The following is an 18,790-nucleotide window of genomic DNA, read 5'->3' as shown; positions in this document are numbered from 1 at the left end:
ATCGACCCACCCTCTGCAATTAATCTTCTAGCAACAAATTAGACAATTTACCGCAACCTTCTGGGTCAGGGGAACAGAGGAGGCGGGATGGGGTGGAGGATGGACAGGGTGGGAGACTCTGACAAAACCCACCAATGAGGCGGGTGGGGACTTGAGAATGGGTGTGGGTTGAACGCGTTAGTGGAGGGGAGGAGGGGAGGGTCAGCTGTGGGGCTGGGTCGGGAGCCGGAAGTTCCCGGAGTCCCTTTCAACCCAGTTTGCTCCGAAGAAGGGGATCCCGAGGGCGGAGGACGAAGCCACTTACCTGTCTGCGCCGCCCTTTCGGTCTGCGACCTCCGCGCTCGGTACTCCGGACCCGCCTCCCGCTCCGCGGCTCCACCGCAGCTCTCCGCCTCCCGCGGCGCCCACCGCTTCCCCGAGCGGGATCCGCCGCCGCCCGCGGTCCTCTACACTCCGGCTCGCGGTCGGGTCTTCCGCCGCGACTCTGTCCAGTCCCGCCTCCCCCCTTCCCGGCGGTCCCCCGCAGCCACCCAGCTCTCCCCACTCCCCTCCTGGGCAAGTTCGTAAGTTTGGGGTGAGGGTCGCTCTTCTCGCGACCAGCCTCTCGGCTAAGCTCGCTCGGATTCGCACCCCGCCCCCACCCCCCTAACCCAGACCTAGGTCTCTGACGCCGCCTGTTGGCCAGGCAGGGCAGGGCATGGCGAGGAGCGCGGCGCCGGCTCCAGCCCCTCACCACTCACCCTTCCACACCGAGTGTTCCAAAAGTGAGGGGAAGGAGGCGAGGGTGGGAGGCCTGCTAGTTGGAGTGGGGCCAGGGCAAGAAGGAGCAGTTTGCCTTGGGGGCGTGCAGCCCTGCCTGGCAGCGTGGGCTCCCTGCCAGGAGAAGAGGTATCCCAGGGCGCGCAGGTGCGCCTCTCAGGTGCAGCCCTCTAGCACCACACTAAGGGCCCGCACCCCTCGCCCAGTCCCCAAGGAAAAGACCACCTGAGGTGAGGTCGAGCCCGGAGGGCGGAGTCCTAGGGGGAGCGTGGGTCTAGAGCACCCGCTGTGCATCCCCAGAATGGGGTGTGTGTGTGTGAGGGGGAGTTTGCTCTCAACACCACCAAGGAGAGAAGCTTTATGGCTAAACTCATATGCTGCTTAAAAGAAAAGTTAGCCTGCCCGGCCAGTGTGGCTCAGTGGTTGAGTGGCGACCTAGGAACCAGGAGGTCACGGTTCTATTCCCTGTCAGGGCACGTGCCCGGGTTGCAGGCTCGATTCCCGGTAGGGGGCGTGCAGGAGGCAGGCGATCATGATTCTCAACATTGATGTTTTTCTCTCTCTCTTCCTCTCTGAAATCAATAAAATATATATTAAAAACAGAGAAAAGCTAGCCTAATCCGTCTCATTATGAAGCCTCAGACACCTGGAGGGGCGAGCGTTCGCCAGGGGTTCCGTGGGAATGCAGCGCTCTGGGCGGGGATGGCGGGGGACGCCGCCGAGTTTGGGAGGTTTGCGCGGTGACACAGAGGTAGCCTTTCGGGCTTGGCTTGGTCCCTCCCTTCGCAACTTCCCAGGTTCCGGCAGCGGCGCTCTCGGGCCCTTCCACCGTGGGATCTGCTTAGAAGCCTCAGTCTAGCGGCCTCCAAGACGTCCGCGGGATGGTGGTGCATCCCCCGCCCCCTCCTCACCCTTTTTCATGGAAAGAATTGATGGTCCGTTTCTCCCCCAGCCCCTCCTTCTCTAATAAACGCTTCTCGTAGATTATTCGACGCAGAGAGGGGAGGCGTCTGCTTAAAAAACAAAAAGCCATAGCCCTAATGAGTTCAATTACAATGTGGTAAACACATTGCCTCTACGCTTTAATTAAGCCTGCTGCCCAATTTTAGCTCATTAGTAATTCATTAAGAGAACAGCCCCGCGCTGGCGGGGGGAAGGCTCCGCAGACCGAGTGTGCGCCGCGGAGTCCACGCACTCGCCAGCCGCCGCCGCGGGCCCCGAGCGTCGCGAGTGAGCGAGGCGGGTTTGCCGCCCAGGGACTCCAGTACCTGCTAAAACCACAGTCCCTGCCCCCACGGTGCGCGGGGTCTTGCCGCTCCAGCCCCGGGCGGCGACTTTTCCTGGTTGGAGTTCCTCGGGCTGGAAGCAGCGTTTGCAAACCTGTTGTGTGGGTGGTGGTGGTGTGGGGCTGGGCCACAGTTGGGGAGAAAAATCCCGGATTAAACTCGATTTTCACCTTCAAGGTCAAGTCTAGCTTCCCGGTTGGTTCGGCGCATCCGCCCTCTCTCCTCTTTCACTTGGCACTGGTTTCTGGAGAAAAATCGAGGTCCAAACTTAGCGCCCCGCTCCGGTTACCCACCGCAAGCTTCGGGACACTGTCCCGCGGAGAAGCTTTGATATAAACCAGACCGTGATTTTTTTGGGGGTGCGGAGTTGAGAGGTTGGCGGGGGTGGGGTGGTGGGGGGGAGAAGATGGTTGGCTAGAGAAGTGGAGACTTGAACAGGGACCTCAGACCTCTGTCTTCTCTCTTGCTTTCTCTACTCCACTGCGCGAACACAGTTGTGACTATGTCGGTTGAGACCAGCTCTCTTTATGGAAAAGAAATGGAGACAGAATTGTAGATGGAGTCGCGCACAGGCCATGAGAACGGTTACGGTCTTTCTATTCAATAATCGAGGAAGAGCGTCCTCGCCTTCCCTCCAGTCCCTACTCAGCGGGTCTGGGGAGAAAGTCCCTGCTGTGTTCTGAGCGCCCCGCGGTTTAGATGGGAGGGAACTCGCGGGTTCCCAGGCTCCAGCACTGAGTTTCCAAAGAGAAGGAAAGGGCCAGTGTTGGGGGTGAGGCTGTGATTCAGGAAAGGACCTTTCGCCCCCTTGGTGCCACAGCTCTGGGCACATTCCTTTGCCCGGGGGAAGACCTGGCACCGCACCGCGGCCCACCGCGCCCCCTTAAGTAGAAAACTTCTTGCTCTGGGCTGGGGCTGGCCGGGCCGCCTTCGGAAGGCAGGTGGGGGTGCCTCAGGCCGTCAGGGTGGACCCTTGGCCCTACCCCCAGGACCTCGAGGAAATGCCCAAGGCCGTGTGCCCGCACTTCCGATGCTTCTCCTTGGGGTCGCCAGTGGCCTCTGCAGACCCAAGTCGCCCCCTTCCCTCTCGCAGGCGCAACTCCTCCCGGAAGCCAGTGAATGGGTGAGATTTCCTTTCTCCGAGTGTCGTAGATCCCACAGCCCAGCCGGGCCGCCCCCAAGGAGCGCAGGGCGCGCCTCGCGTGGGGCGTCCCTGACTTGTCTCCGTGCACTTCGGGGCGTTAGGAGGGAGGAGGGAATGTCTTTAACTTCCAGCCTCCCTCCCCCCTCCCTCTCCCAGCCTGGAGGCGGGGAATGCTGCGGGTCAGACTGGGTACACTGAGGACGCGGTCCTGCCTGGGTCTTGCCCTCCCGGGGCTCCCCAGATCGGCTGGGAGACGCGGTGGCCCAGCAGGGTCCCCTCACTCGCTCCTTCAGTTATTCGCTTTGGATCTGTTGGGGGTAGGGGTGGGGGGCGAGCGAAGGCGGGGCGGGAGCTTCCCTACAAGAGCGACGCAGAGAGACGCTGACTGGAGACCTGGGTCCAAGGCTTGTGGTTGATTGTCACGGCATCCACGCGGGGCTCCCTCTCCTCCCCAGCTGAGCTCTGCGGCAACAGCGCCTTCTCGCGCCCCAGGGCTCGCCGCGTGGAATTTGCCCGGAGAAGGGCCTCTTTCTGCTCAGGAAAAGTATCTCTTTCTGCTCAGGAAAAGTATAAAATCTGGCGCCTACAATGTAGGAGGGCGGGATGGGGATCAGAAATGTATGCCAGTTGACAGACTCTCAGGAAACCGTCCCTTCTGGGGATTCCTGGGGGGGGGGGGCACATAAACATTCAGACCAGAGCACTGGCCTCACTGTGATATATCACATATGAGCATTACCTGTGAAATAATTTGACACATATAGTTTTAACAGCACGTTATTAACTCTAAACAGAATACTTATCTGCCCTGCCTCTTGGATGACACACATTCTGTGTTTATCTGGCTAGCCCGGCCACAGAAATGTATTTAAGATGATAAAAAGGCCAGATTTACCAGCAGTTTTCATTATTATATCATATGGTGTGAACTTATTTGAGAGTTGAGCTATTCCACTGTAATAAGCACTTGAAGGAGGAGCTGATATAGTTTCCATCTTAAATTTTTTGCCCAGAAAGACAATGAATATCCCACAGATTTTTTTAAAAAAAGCTGGCTATAAGCAGGAAGTAGGAAGTAGTAAGAATGTATAGGATTTTATATAGGCTGAAAGTGTTGGATGCGGGACCCAGTGGAAATTCTGAAATCAAAGGCTCCAGCAATTTCCCCACTGATACTTGAAATTCTACTAATGGTGATTTGTTTCTTTGGACATTTCTTTAAACTCAAGAACCGTTTTAAATTAGGATGGCCCGAGAAGAAGAACCACTTACTTGACAATTTCACCCAGGGTTAGTACAAGCAGAGTGTCTCATTAGCAATCATGGCACCTGCCATCAAGAACCAATGGAGATGCCCGGCCTGCGTGGCTCAGTGGTTGTGTCGACCTAAGAACCTGGAGGTCACGGTTCATTGATGTTTCTATCTCTCTCTCCCTCTCCCTTCCTTTCTGAAATATATATATATATATATATATATATATATATATATATATATATATATCCAATGGAAACAGAGACTCAACAGTGCCTTCTTGCTGCCAGCCCTGCCTGTCTCTCATCTTTTAGTGGAAACCTCTTATGATGGTGGTTGCACTCAGTGATGTATGGCCCCCCACTTAGTCTGTTATCCTTACACTCCTACCTTCTTCTTAGGGAAGAGGAATGCTCATCTCATTGGTCAGACTTTAAGAAGCTGGGAGAGCTGCATAGGCTAGAAGAAGAGCTTGTGCCATGAAAGGTGGGTGCAGGGTGGGCGGGCATTGCTCTCTCTTCTATAACTATATTATAGTAAGATTTGGCAGTTGCATATGGGCACTGGCAAAAGTGGAACTGAACAGAGGGCTTCCTGACCTACTTTAGTTGGAGGCTTGACCAACTTAAGAAAAAGAGTGGGCCACCTGGCCTGGCCTCTTTTTTTGTGTTGGGGTTTGGGGCCTAAACTGAGGTAGTGATGACATGCTACTTTGTGGGACTTATTTTTGTTGTTTCTCTCTATATCATGTTCTGTGGGAACCTCATGAGGAGAGTGGCTTTGTTCATATTTCTACCTTCTGTAAAAATTTAAAAGTCTATTTTCTGAGGATAATCTTGGGTTATCATTCACTGTTCAGCTCTATTTCCCCTTCCTTTAATATGACTGTTTCAGTCCTTTGTACCTTTTCCTTCCTCTGATCTTTTCCAGCACCAGGACTGTCTACCATATGCTTTATCATTTACATTTTGCCTTGTTTGCTATAATTTCTTATGTTTTAGGTGTATCTTAAACTGTCAACTGAAGTACAAGTATCCCAGTGGCCCATGACTGCCTCCTGAAGAGCAGGGAACAGACCACAGCTATCTGCTATGTGTAAGCTTTTGTGTTAATTGTTGATTATTTAACATGTTTAGATCTTGTCTTCCTGACCTTTGAGATTGTCTTATACTTTGGAATTCACTTCAGCACCTAGGGAAGAGTCTGGTCAGTAAATGCTTGCCTCCAGTTTGACTTATCCAAGATACATATCCTAACATTTTCCTGTGTCTATGACCCTCAATGGAGTAGGCTGGGCCTGATGAAAATATTTGGAATTCCAGCACTGTAATTTTATAATCAGAGGAGAAAGCTTTAAATGGCAGTAAGGGACTTAATGTATGTGTTGAGCACAGTAGTGACCTAAGTCCCATGAGACTCTTCATAATAGCTTGGTGTTTGGGCATGGGCTCCATAATATTTCATAAGTGTCAATGTTGGTTAACCCTGTTAGCATAACATATAACATTCTCTGAAATGTTCTTGGAAGCTGATTCCTAGTATTGTATATTATCCAAGTATTTTGTGCTTTCCTCTTCTCTCCCCACCCAACTAGTTCACTCTTCAGTAGCATTTCTAATAATGATCTCTTCTAAGGTACCCTTATAATGCCAGGGAGCTCTAACATGGCCATGACCATGTGATTTGCTTTGACCAATTACATATTTGGAAATATGAGTGAAGATCACTTCTGTTTGGAAGCTTTAGGCTCTGCCATTATCTCTTTTTCCCTTTGCTATGACACTGAAAATATTTTGGAACTCCTCCATCAGCCTGGGTTGAAAACCTGGAGTTGCCCTATAATGGGTGTTTCATGATTGAGAAATAAACTTCCAGTAGTTACCCAGACACTGAACCCAGGATCATTTTTTTTCTTATTTATTAATGAGAGAGAGAGAGAGAGAGAGAGAGAGAGAGAGAGAGAGAGAAACAATTGTTTTTTCTACTTATTTATGCTGCATTGGTTGATTCTTGTATGTGCCCTGACCGAGATTGAACTTGCAACACTGGGGTATCAGGATGATGCTCTAACCAACTGATCTACCCAGCCAGGACCCCAGGATCATTTTTAAAAACAACTTTGTTGAGGTGTCATGCACATCCCATAAAATTCACCCATTTTAAGCATACAATTCAATGAGTTTTTGGATGTTTACAATATTGTACAACCACTACCATGACCCTATTTTAAAACTTTTCCACAATTCCCCAAAGATCCCTTGCTCATTTATAGCTATTCAGCATTCCCAGCCCCAGGCAAACACTAGTCTACTTTCTTCTTCTATAGGTTTGCCTTTTCTGGACATTTTATATAAATGGAATCATATGATACATAGTCTTTTGTAGCTGGCTTTTTTCACTTAGTATAATGTTTTTGAAGTTCATCCATGTTTTCAGGATAATTTAAAATAAGAGCCTAATCTTGGTGTTTATTGGCCAACATAAGTAGCATGAATTCAGACCAAAACACTGTGTGAGGGCCAGCTTGTAGATATAGATTCTGAAAAAAATTTCCCCACTCAGTGCTAAGGCAGAAATAGACAAGTTTCCTTGTTGATTGTTTTTGAGCAGCAGATTTATTTATCCTTTGTCTTTTCACAGAATTCGATCCCACCTTTATGTCAGGGTTCCCTCCTTATATTCAATGCAGCCATCAGACTGGAAACTCAGGGTCTTCAGGTTTCAGAAGACACACTTAGGCCAAGGCCAGCCTTGGCACTCAGTTAGCCCCCAGGATTTTTGCTTTCATTTGTCTTCCATGTCTTTGTGTTTCTTACAATTGTGCCACTTCAGCACTGCATTTAAAAATATAATTTTTACATGGCATCTAGTATTTTAGATGTTTCCATGGACAGGGACCTTCAGGACATTCTGTCTGCCACCCTGCCAGAAATAGGAGGCTGGCAAGTGATGTTTAGAAGACTCATTTGCTCACCTGTTCAGGTCCTAGATAGGTGGATAGTGAGGGGAAAGAATTTACATTCTGAGCAGAAGGCCATCCCAGCCCCTGCCTGCTATTTCCTCTCTATCTTCACTTACCTACGTAGTCTAACCGGGAATCTCATTTATGAGTCCATTTCTTTTAGCAGCAGTCTGCAGTCACACCTTTACACAACTTCCCTATATACACCTTGGCTACTCTTTGCATTTATGGTGGGTCAGTAAAAGGACTTTTCTTAGACTGCATTGGAATTTCTAAGGTCTCTGACCTGCTTAATATAACTTAATAGATATCAATTAATTGAGGTGGAATGGTCAGGGATTAGAGATGAGGAAACTGAGGCACAGAGAGGTAAGGTGACTTGCCCAATTCCACTGAGAATTGGAACTTGAGTCCAGACCCACAGACACTCTAGGACGAGTATGTCAAAGGCTAACATGTGCCAAATAAACAAGGTTTAAATTTATGTGGGCTGCAAAAAAACAAAAGCTTCAATTTTCATAGAAACGTAGGTTTATTTAGAAAAGCATAGTGTAAAAAAAAAGAACAAGAGCAATGATAAAATTAATGTTTTCTTCCTGACACTTGGCATCTCTTCTCTGCTACTATCTTTCCTACTTCGGGGGAAATCTTGTTCGCAGTGATTACTTTCAAAACTGACCCAGGGTGAATGTCAGTAAGTCTGGATCTGACAGGAGACCTATTTCCTTTCATAATTGTAAATAACTGCTCACACCGTTATATTGGCTGGGCCACAAAAATATTCATTGTGGGCTGCATGTGGCCCGCGGGCCATGAGTTTGACATGCTTGCTCTAGGACAATACTCTTTCCACCATCTACTCTGCCACTTGCTGGTGACTAAGGAAAATGAAGTGGGAGGTGTAGCATTGATACGTTCAAGTTTTCAGAGAGAATGTGAATTTTCTTTATCTTTGATTTCTCAGTCTCCATTTCCCCTTCTGATGTGAGAGTAGCAGTTGAGAAAAACAAACAAACAAATGAAAAGCTGCTACTCAGTGCTTCTGTTTTTAAACACTATGAATCATTTTGAAGGGAAATTTCTGGCTTCTCAGCATGTTAGAGCTGGCTGGCTGGTTCGACCTTTTTACTGGAGGAGAGGGAAGGAGGAGCCCAGAGTTTCAATCCCAGTCTACCAACCCCTCTTCAATGAGCTTCTTTCCCAATTTTGGGGGAAGGATAATGTTATTAATGTCCTTTCCAGCAATTTGAAAAAACCCCACACCAGACAAGCATAGCTTAGAGGGAAATCCTCAGTGATTGAAAATATCATTAGAAACAAGCTCCTGGTGTTCACTCTGTCATTTCCAAGTGTTCTGATGAGTTTCATTTGAGCGCTGCACTGTACGGAGTTGGCTGAAACCCACGACAGTGTGTGTGTGTGTGTGTGTGTGTGTGTGTGTGTGTTGGCGATGGAGGAGGGAGAGGCAGGGAGGTGTCATTTAGTCACCTGCATTTGAAACTGAGACAAGCCCCAGACAGAATCTGCAGATCTGCTGCTGGTGCAGTTACCAGTCACTGCCTCCAAATGGCCTCAAGCTGTGTCTGCATAGCGCCAAATGATGCACTGAAGAGTAACAAAACCCAGCCAGGATGGTCATCCGAGTCACGGAGAAGCAATCACACCACAGGAGAAACACGCCCCCAAATCCAGCTGTTGGACCAAATTCAATAGAAGAGAGAGAGAGAGAGAGAGAGAGAGAGAGAGAGAGAGAGAGAGAGAGAAATAGATGTAGTAAAAATTTAGTTTTATTTCTGATGATTATTTTTTTAGGACTACTTTCAGGGAAAATCAGATTCTTTGCTGTTAAAAAGGATGCTTGTGTAGGTTTAAAAAATCCAAGGCAATATTCCAATCCCTTTCTTTACCTTAAAGAATCTGCTCCTTAGGGTCTCATTTGCATGCAGGTAGAGAGAAGCTGAAGTTGTGCACATCTAATTGGATGGGATTCGAGTCCTTCCCTGAAGCTGTAAAAGAAAAAGCAGGGCCCAGAAACATGATGAAGTGTTCTTCAGGCGACAAAAATGTGAAACTGCTGCTCTGACACTTGCAGGAAATTCCAGCAGCAGCCTCCAAGGCCATGCCACCCAGGCAGTGCCGAATCAGCACCTTTTCCTGCCTTATAGAAATAAGAAATGCACACATGAACATGGGTTCAGCAATAAAAATCACAGTGAATGATTTCAGCTGTTGTCAAATCTCAAGACTTGATTTTGTTTCTACTTGACTCCCTTGGAAATAGTAGGACAAAAAGCAAGAGGTAGCAGTGTTCCCAGCTAAATCCCCAGGTGGTCACTAATGCTGTAGGTGCCCTGCCTGTCTCTCTTTGGCACTAACCTTTCTAGCACATGCCCACAGCTTCCAGCTGCAGGCATCTGTGATTCCCCTTGCAGGCTGGAAGTGTTGGGGTCTTCATATCCTTGGGAGTAGACCCCTTACCCCAGAGAAAGACTGATGGAAGTAGGTGTATATCCCGCTTACCTACCCCTCATAGGTGGCACGTTCTACACTGTCTGCCAGCATAACTGAGCTTGCCCACAGTAGTCACTTGGTTGGTGACTCACCCTCTGCTTCCTTCCTTCTCTTCCCTGTCTCACTTTACTATTTCCCCTGGTGCTTCCTTGGGATCATCTCCCAAATAAAGTATTTGCCTTCAGTCTGGCTGGCGTGGCTCAGTGGCTGAGCGTCGACCTAGGAACCAGGAGGTCACGGTTCAATTCCCTGTCAGGACACATGCCTGGATTGTGAGCTTGATCCCCAGTGTGGGGCGTGCAGGAGGTAGCCGATCAATGATTCTCTCTCATCATTGATGTTTCTATCTCTCCCTTCCTCTCTGAGGTCAATACAAATATATTTTTTAAAAAGTATTTGCATTCAAATCCTTATCTTAGAGTCTATGTCTGGGGAAATCTAACCAAGATACAGGGGAAATGTTTCTGTCAAGAGGAAATTCTTTGTGACATTTGATTGTTTGTCCTACTGATTTGGCCATAGACTCAAAGCACGTTAAAGCCAACAGTGCAATAGTATATTTCATGGAAGAGGAAATGGAGGCTCAGGTCACACAGTCAAGTGGTTACAGAAATGAGACTAGATGCCAGTGGTCCTGGCCTCTGAACTGGTACTCCCCCAGCCCCCACAGCTCACCATCCTGGCATCCTTCCACTCCCATGTTTGACAAAGTATTCTTTGTGTCAGGGTTGCTGCTTGAGAAATCACCGATTTCTTCCTTTCTCTACTAGGCAGGACTGTTAACTAAGTCAACATTCCTATTTTTCAGGTTTTTTTTCTTCAAATTAGTGTGAGTCATATTTTCTTAGATTGGCAGATTATCAAGTGATTCTATTTTTCTTCTATTCGTTTGCAAATATTTATTGAGTACTGGGCACCAGGCATTGTGCTAGGTATAGGAGATATCGCAGGGTATCACAGTTCCTGCCCTCTCAGAGTATACAGTCTGTGGGGAAAAGGAAGCAGAGGAGCAAAAAATTACAATACAGACCAAAAAGGGCAATGCTGAGTACTCTGAAAACACAGATGAGGGGCATGTAACCCAGCCCAGGGCTCCCAGGAAGTCTTCCAGGAAGAAGTGACATGTAAGCAGAGACCAGGAGCTGTTAGGAGAAGTGAGGAGGGGAGGTGCTCCAGGCAAGAGGAAAGGCTTAGTGGAAAGCTTGTAGGAGAGAGCGCATGGCCCGTTGAAAGGGACTGAAAGAAGTTCAGTCTGACTGAAGCTTAGAATGAGGTTGAACAGATGAGGCCTGAGAGGGAGTCAGGGCTCATATCACCAGGGGCTCTGAAAGGCATGTAAGGAAACCAGATACTATCTAGAGGACAATAAAGAGTCATCCAGGTATTTTAAGCAGAGGAATGACCTGGCTCTAATTACATCTTAGAAAGACTGTCTTGGTGCTCTGTGCAGAATAGATTGAAAGGGTGCAAGTCAGGAAGCAGGGAGACTAGTTAAATACTGTCTAGGGCCTGAGTTTGGGTAGTGGCAGTGGGGTGGAGAGACAATGGGAGAAATAACTAGGGGTGAGATTCAAGAAGACTTGGGAAGTGATTGGGGAGGTTGGAGTTGGGGGTCAAGCCCATCTCTAGCTTGAGCAGTTCATTCTCCCATTCACCTACTGAAGGGCATAGGATGCTTCCAAGTTTTATAATTATAAACAGAGCTGCTATAAACATGGTGTGCAAGTTTTTGTGTGGACATTAAGTTTTCAAACCCCTTTGGGTAAATACTAAGGAGTGTGACTGCTGGATATCCTTTGCCTGTTAATCTACAGATTCCCCTTCCAGCCCTTATATTTGATATTTGTTTGTTGAAGAAACCAGGTTGTTTGTCCTACAGAACTTTTCAGTTTGGGTTTTTCTAACTGCAACCCTATGCTATTATTTAATGTGTTTCCTCTATCTGATATATTTCCTATAATTTGATCATTAAATCTAGAGTTGTGGTCAGATAAAATTGGATTTTTTTTGTAAGAAGACTTCATGGGGGTGCTTTGTTCCTCTGGGATCCTTTTTTATCAAGGAGCCCTGAGATGGAGCATTGTAAGGTTAGTGAGGGAAATCCTTTTGAGTGATTTGGGGAGGAATGTTCTTAAGGTCTTCAACTTATGCTAGATAAGTGGCTATGCATAAAACCAGCGACCAGTGGATGTGTGTGTCTGTGTCTATGTGTTGTATGAGCTTGTTCTCCAGGATGAGAAAATGATGTGGAGTTTAGATTGTAGCTTAACCAGAGAATTCTAAATTTTCTGGCTTCTCAAGGAAATGTAACCTACTGATGAGAAATAAAACATTTCATATTGACAGTAGAGATTGTATAATAATGATAGTACTATAAAAAGTAATTGTGTCCACAAAGAACCAGGAAAACAGTTTCAGCTTCTGAGCTGACATTATGGTGGCAAGAACTTTCACTTTCTAACCATCTTCCTCTTTCGTTTTCCATCTCTATGTGGCAATTATGTTAGTTGTATTAAATACATAGGATCTTTGTTCTTAGACTTTTATGGCTACTGCTAATTGACTGTACAGTTTTTTATTAGTGTTTGATGTTCTAATTACTGCAGTACTGGAAGTGTTACTACTGTTTAGATCGCATTGTTTCTTTATTGATTCCCAGGTTTTCCAATTCAAGTTATGAATCTTGCTTGGTGAGTTAGTATTCATTAAAAGAGGACACCCCAGATGAACCTCCTACTCCTTTGTTAGTGAACAATGGGGTAGAGAAATGATTCCTTGGAATTGGGGTTACTATTGAATAGCTGGATGCACATTCTATGCCAAAGGCTGGTTTTCAAGGAGTTGAGGGAATTTCTGTGGTTGGCAAAAAAATGTAATAACAACCCACCTGCTCCTAACAGGCTGGTTTTCCTCCTCTCCTGCCTACACTCACTGCCCACACTCACTGCCCTCTGTTGGTTCCATGTGTTCTCTCAATGGAAATGTCTTCTTCTCTTTCTGGCCACATTTGACCACCTTTCAGGTCTTGCTCAGATGTCACTTTCTCCATGAAGCCTTCTCCAGTCCCCAACTCTCCAGAGCTCTCTAGCTCAAAGCTCAGTTTAGTGCGTAAATTTATCTTGTGTCGTTCATCACAGGCCTCTTATGTGATGACTCAGGAGTTGAGTCTGGTGCATCATGAACGCTCAGGAAATGCTGGCTGTTAAAATACGGCTAGAAAATGCTCCTTCTAACTTTACTCCCCTTCTCCCCTGTCTCCCTACAACTTAAGCCCCTTTCTTCAGCTATCATACATGCCATTCAGCCTCAGAGAAATATCTCATTGGACTCTAGGTCTTTTATTCCAGTACTAGGAGCACCATTCAGATAGAAGACAGTGAGAGACAGGAACTTGGAAGTCCCTGGTTCTGAGGCTACTTTCCATCACATCTGCTGCCTTTGCCGGGCTTACTCTTTACCAAGTGCAGAGCCACGGGGTGAGGATTTCTGTCTGTCCCATTGGGACATAGGGGGTGAACGAGTTAACATTTACAAAGTGCTTTGAGCTCCTTGGAGAAAAGGCACAATCTAAGTATTCTCATTAGTGCATGAATAATAGATGAGCATAAAGCACTTTGCAAATATGAAGTTCTTTAGCAATGCTAAATAATACTTCCACCAACCTACCTGTGAGTGGAGGGCCAGTTCTGGAAACTCTGATGGTTCTAGTCTTGGCTGTCTCTAATTCAAAGCAGAATCATAGGCAAAATCATTTTCCCACTCTGGGTTTCAAGAACAGAGGGGTCAGAATGGATAATGTCAAAAGCAACTCATTTAATTTAGTGATGTCTACCTTTTTATTTATATGTGTACATGTAAAATATATATTTGCTTAAAGTGCATGCAAATTTTCATCTACATAAGTGGTAATATTCTGTAGATCTCATTCTGGTTTGTACTTTTCCCACTTCACGCTATCTTTTCAAGAGTGATCTATGTTGTTCTATGAATCTACTCCCTTGCCTCTAAATGCTGTATAATATTCCATTGAGTGGGTCCATCATGTTTTACTCATCTATGCCCTCCAGTGGGGACCTTGATGGCCTCCAACTGCATACACATCCTGGCCCCTGCTGATGGGCCTGGGTGGGAATTTCTCTAGGATACAAACTCAAGAGCAAGGTTGCTAAGTCATAAGATAGACACTTTGGATAAGTACCACCAAAAAGTCTCCCAGGAAAGGCTGTGCTACCAGGAATTGTTCACATTGAACTGGGAATCATGTTTTGAGGATGTTTAACTTGTTAAAGCTTGCACAAGCAGTAAAAAGGAGTTGGCATTTCAAGACCCCAAATCCAAGTCTTCTGACTCCAGAGCCTTTTCATTTTTCAGGCACCACTCTGTATGTCTCTGGATTGTAATACTGAGGCTTTTATTATTTAGAAAAGCCTTGAGTTTCAGAAATGGCTTTGATGGTGTTAATGACAAGTTGCAGGCAGAAGGAAGAGGGGAAGTAAGTGGGTGCCTGAATCAATCTGGTCTGGGTTCTTTCGGCTGCTTTACCACATGCGGGTACATTCTTTTGCGAAGCTTTTAAGAAACAAGAGGAAGTGCTGTGTATCTAAGTCCTTCCCTCTCACCTACCTACCCTGTCCTGAATGGGTAGGGGTAGCTTGTCTGACTTGAAAATAAACAAGGAATCATAGTATCAGTGATTCTCGAGTGTAATCCAGTCATTTGATAGATGGGGAAAGGGAGGCCCAGAGAGATGAAAACCAGCCCACCGCCCTTTTCACTTCCCTGCACACAGCAACTCTCCCCTTCCTATTCAGGAATCCACACGTTAAGTCTCAGCAACCTGTGGTGTGTGTGCTATGAACAGTGGTTTAACAATTACTTTTCTGAGGGGGGAAACAAACAAACTCTTTTTGTCGCATTTGCCAATTTCTGTAGTGTAAATACTCCCACCATGGCCATTTCAAGCTGCCGAGTGATGGCACTGAACGTGGAGTAGGGAGACATGGGCAGCAGCACCACAGTGAGGCATTTTCACCATACAGACACAAGAGACATAATTAATGACAAGAGCAGAGATAATAGTAAAATCTAGTAAAATGGGTAAGAAGTGATGAACTTTGAGTGTTTATTATTTTCATTTTTGGTATAATTTCTTTGATTTTAAGTGTATGTAATTTAATGGCTGTATGGGAACCTAGCCCACAAAATTCCTGAAAATGGAAGACTCAGCCCTCCTGAGCCCATGTGACCCAGTCCCAGCAGCCCAAAGGCTGTGAACTAACGAAACCAGCTTCTCGCGGTGGCAACCTATCTTCCTAGTTTATACATGTGTCTTGACTCTTGAATACTCTTTGGTGGAAACATGAAATATGAATATAGTGAAAGAAAAAAAAGGCAGAGGATAAATGAGTTATTCTGGAGATAAATTTTCTGGATAGCTGAGGGCTTAGCTTTTTAAGCTCCCTAACTATAAAAGTTTTAACTCTGATAGATGGACTTTTAATAAAATTGTGTCACACCCTTTCCTACTTCATTACACATGAGCGTTATAGCTTAGTACTGTCTTTATTGGCTTGTGGAGGTGTGGAAAGCTATCTGACCTTGACTGCTGTGGTGTTGGGGCTCTTGACTTGTTTTCTGAGGGTTTTTATTCTCAGTCAATGTCCTGAGCTATGACTTCTTCCTATTGTCAGCGTGTGTCTCCAGCTTCTCCCTCCTCTTTCTAATTGACTAAGGATACAGAGAGCCAAACTGATTAGCATCATATTAAAAATGTCATTAACCAGTTGGAATACAGGCCTGATGTGTAAAACACTTAAATTTTAGTGCATGTATCTTGCAATATTTATTTTGACTGTTCAGAAGCCTTGTGGCTTAACTTTTGGTTCTTGTAGAATCTCTGGAGAGGTGGTATTCCCAGAGTACTCTGTCCCAGACCAGTGAGTATTGCTACAATTACATTATTACTCTACATAGATATACTTGTATACCGCAACACCATGCATGCGTTCCATTACAGGAGAATGGAAAATTCATCTCTGGGCCAGGCCATATGCCAGATACAAAGTAGAGCAGTCCTGGCCTGCATTGTAAGGGCCCCACAATGCTGTTGGAACAGGAGGTGTTCCACATGGTGAATTTTGCTAAGAGTAAGAATTCAGACGGTGAAGTTTGGGGCATGCTCCTAGCTCTAAAGAGGATTCTTGGGCTCTTTCAGCACAGGCTCAGGCAATGATGCGGAAGCAGATCTAGTGTTTGAGAGTTTCCTGTGCCTGGAGTAGGGACGTCCCACCATGAACCTGCCCTTCCCTGGAAGTGCCGCGTGCTGGAGCTGGGAGAGGAAGTAGACTGTACCCATGGAGCTGGCATTGCCCTTCAGCAAAGCCCCCTACCTCTGTTTACCAGTGTACCCATTCCTTTGCAGATAACTGAGGAGGAGGCAACTTTAGGTAATTGTCCCCCTGCTTTCAAAGAGGAAGTGGCTTTCCACACTTTTACCTTCTTCTCTAACTACAGGAAAGGCAGCCACGGGTGCTGATGGGGAAACCAGTCACCCACCCCATTCCTGATATCTCCCTCACAAAGTCACCTCTCATCATTTTGGAACCTTAAAGCTTTTGGGAATTCTCAGTCCCCCCACCCCCCTTCCTTTCCTAAGCCCTATTACCTTCTTGCAGGACAGTCATGGGATGGGCCTGTGGAACAGAAGCAGGATCCAGGGTGGCCTATGGAGGGTGAGGGCGGGGTGGGGAGGGAGGAGCTTGTCCAAACACAAGCTTCCTTTCCTTGCTGGCCCCGGGTAGGCTGCTGGTGACATCACTTGGGCAGCTCTTCTGAAGTCCCTGGAGCTGGGGTCACCCACTAGGGCAGCGGGGAGCCCACTAGCCAGGGCTTGCTCCCCCACACCCGCTGGCCTAATTAACAAGTTGGGTCCCTTCCAGCTCCTTTGCGCGGCTCTCGCGGGGCCGGGCTCCGCTGGGGGCGGGCAGACAGTCTTACTTTAAGCAGCGTATTGATCCTCCCAGGTCACGTGCCCCTCTTGGGGGAGCACTCTCATGTTTTAAGTGCATGCAGTTACTCTCTTGACTGGCTTGTAAACAGGTTTTAATGGGGCTATTAGTGTAAAAGGACAGGAAACTTTCAAAAAACAGCCTCTTAAATATTCATGAGGATGTTAAATCTGGCGCTTAATCACCAGTGTTTGCACACAGCTAACGGGGAGAGAGGACAGCTGACAGGCTGCCTTCACCCCCAGCCATTGACAGGGCATTAATAAACGCTCTTAGAGGCATGATGAATGGCCAAGGGAAGGGGACTTTTTAAACAAACGGAGCCCCTCTTCTTCAGGGACTCCTGTTCTAAGGGGGCGTCCATGTGTGTGTGTGGGAGGGAATGGGACTGGGGGTGGAGATGGAGGCTGGAGGGGTGTGTGAACAGGACAAATTATTTCCTTTCAGATATAGTAGTTAAGTGCCTCGCCCCCCCCCCCCCCCCACACACACCCCTACCCCTCTGGCTGTCTAGTTCCCAGAGCATCGTTTTCTCAGGGGAAACTTTCCAAAAACTTAAAACAGGTCATCTCCAAAGAATTCCCTACCTGGAGAATTCTTAACTCAATCCTGGCCGGTCCATGAGGGAGCTCGGGGGCCCTCAGCGCGGAGCTCCCTGGAGGGTCCTTACCCATCGCCTCTTCAAACCTGAGCTCACTGCTCACGTAGGGAGTGAAATGCAGACAGCGATGGTGGACTGTGGCTCAGGGGCTCCGGGAGCTGCCTGCCCCTCCCCGCCCCACCTTTCCACGCGTGCATTTTAATTCCTGGAGCGGCATCTTCCGCTTACGTCCCTCTGTAAGGTTTGATGTGGAATCCCCATTGAAAATGTGTGGGAAGAGTGCTTTTTAACTGTGAATGATCTGCACTGATAAACTTCTGAAATGGACCTTGGAGTCTTACTACAGCCTGTCCCCTGCTCCTGCGGATGAAAGGAACTGAGAGAGAGAGGTGAACCAGTGCTGAGTGAGTGGACCCCAGGTACCCGGCTCCTAGCCCACCCCACATCGGCGTGATGAGCCCCCTTCGGGTTCCTTCGGGAGTGCTGCGGATCCAGTGCCAGTTATTCTCAAGTTTGGCAAGACCTGTGCTACCAGAACAGGTTAAGCACAGAAAGTTCTGGAAAACATCCCATAGTATCTGGTGGGGAACCCCAGTCTCATGATCTGAGACCAACTAAGACATTAAAAACTGTTTGCTCCCCGTAAGTGCCATTTGAGATTTTTGATTGACAAGTTCCATTTAGAAATGAATCCAGCCCTAGCCGGTTTGGCTCAGTGGATAGAGCGTTGGCCTGCGGACGGAAGGGTCCCAGGTCCGATTCAGGCCAAAGGCACATGCCCAGATTGTCTGCTTGATCCCCAGTAGGGGGCGTACAGGAGGCAGCCAATTAATGATTCTCATCATTAATGTTTCTATCTCTCCCTCTCCCTTCCTCTCTAAAAGAAAAAAAAAAGGAAAAAAGAAAAAAGAAATGAATCCAAGGCTACCTACCTCCTATATATAATAACACCAGAAATATACAAAACTCATCTGTTTTTTATGAGCTAGAACCATCCTCCTCCCCCCCCCCCCCACACACACACACTATACTTTATAATGGTAGGTCGGGCAAAGAAATCAGCATCTTTTCATAAAACCCTTCCCAGCCCTCAGCCCTTGTCACCTACATTTCCACTTGCATCTGTGAAGCCCTTTCTGTGTATAAAGCTACAAAAATTGGGGGTTGGGGTGGGTAACAAGTATCCCCATCCCCAAGGTATTCTTTCCTCTAGTTAGCAATTTAGCTTTGGGGTCATGGCAGAAGACTGAATGCAGTACCAGGCTGAG

Source organism: Myotis lucifugus, unplaced genomic scaffold, assembly GCF_000147115.1.
Source record: "Myotis lucifugus unplaced genomic scaffold, Myoluc2.0 scaffold_16, whole genome shotgun sequence".
Taxonomy (NCBI): domain Eukaryota; kingdom Metazoa; phylum Chordata; class Mammalia; order Chiroptera; family Vespertilionidae; genus Myotis; species Myotis lucifugus.
Note: the sequence above shows the minus strand (reverse complement) of the source record.